We start from the raw sequence: 1413 nt of genomic DNA, 5'->3' as shown, positions 1-1413 counted from the left end.
AGATGCCCAGGACAAGGATCCTTTTCCCTACCATGAAGGCGAAGGACAAGACGGACTCTGGGACATGCAAACCAAGCAGAGAATCGTCTCTTCTTTGCCAGACCCTCTGCTAGTAGACATTACTAGAACTTGATTTTAGTGCCTCTGCAAGGACCCTATGGGGCCAAGGAACCTTCATGTCTGACCTGCTGCTGTGCACATGCAGGCGCCAAGGGGAGAGCACACCGCAGCCACGGGCAGTGGTCCTGCCGCTGGCGGGTGGCACCCAAGGGGACAGTCACCCCACCACCACCTCAAAGCCCATTGATCTGGCCTCTTGCTGTTCAGTTTTTCAAGTTTAGGTGGTGCTTGTAGTGATCTTCCTGCATCGACAGAGCGCAGCAAGCATTTCAGCATCTACAGCACCTCGGTGCGAGAGGTACGTGCTACCTACTTGCAGAGTGACCCGAAACCTGATGAGGATGAAGGAGCTGTCACATCTACTGCGTAACCACCACAAGGCCCATGGAGAACACCCCAGAGCTAGAAACTCCATCTCACAGCCTCGCAGCCTGCAAAAAGCCCCCAGAGGAGCTGGAGAGGCTGAAGCCTCCTGTCCATCCTGGAGCACCGGGCATTTTGTACCACCTCCTCTCCCAAGGCACAACGCTGTGAACTTGGGAATTATCCTTTTGCTTTTACAGTGTGACTAAAAGCCTTTGCGGAGCCTGGCAAACACCCAGGGAGCAGCAGCCTGACTCACAAAGCCGGCAAAAGCCAGCGCTCCCCATGTTGGGCTTTGGCCGCGGCCCTCGAGATAAGGACGGCAGCCGGGAGGGGCTATTGCCGAGCTCACAGCGCTGTGCCTTCCAAGGGGGGTGGTGCAAAGACAGGAGACTTTTTACCAGGGCCTGTAGTAACAGGACAAGTAGCAACAGTTTTAAACTGAGAGAAAGAAGGTTTAGGTTGGACATAAGGAAGAAATGTTTTATGATGAGGGTGGTGGGACACTGGCCCAGGTTGCCCAGAGAAGCTGCGGATGCCCCATCCCTGGAGGGGTTCAAGGCCAGGCTGGATGAGGCTTTGAGCAACCTGGGCTGGTGGGAGGTGTCCCTGCCCATGGCAGGGGGGTGGAACTGGATGGTCTTTAAGGTCCCTCCCAACCCAAACCATTCTGTGAGTCTGTCATTATTTTGGGGGGCAGGTGGGTTTTGAAGCCTGGCTGCATCCTGGAGCTGCTGGGAGGAGTTCGAAATGCCCAGCATCCAGTGGTGAAGCACCCAGGAGGAGGAGCAGCTCATACAGCTTACCATGCCGGGCTCTGCCACCTCACCACATAACCCCACCTGGAGCCGAGCTGGCCCCACTCCCTCCTCCTGCGATGCCCCAGAGCCTGCCCTGAGCCCAGGGACACATTAGGTGGCCGGCAGCCCC

This window comes from Pterocles gutturalis, unplaced genomic scaffold (assembly GCF_000699245.1).
Source record: "Pterocles gutturalis isolate BGI_N339 unplaced genomic scaffold, ASM69924v1 scaffold13912, whole genome shotgun sequence".
In the NCBI taxonomy this organism is placed as follows: domain Eukaryota; kingdom Metazoa; phylum Chordata; class Aves; order Pterocliformes; family Pteroclidae; genus Pterocles; species Pterocles gutturalis.
Note: the sequence above shows the minus strand (reverse complement) of the source record.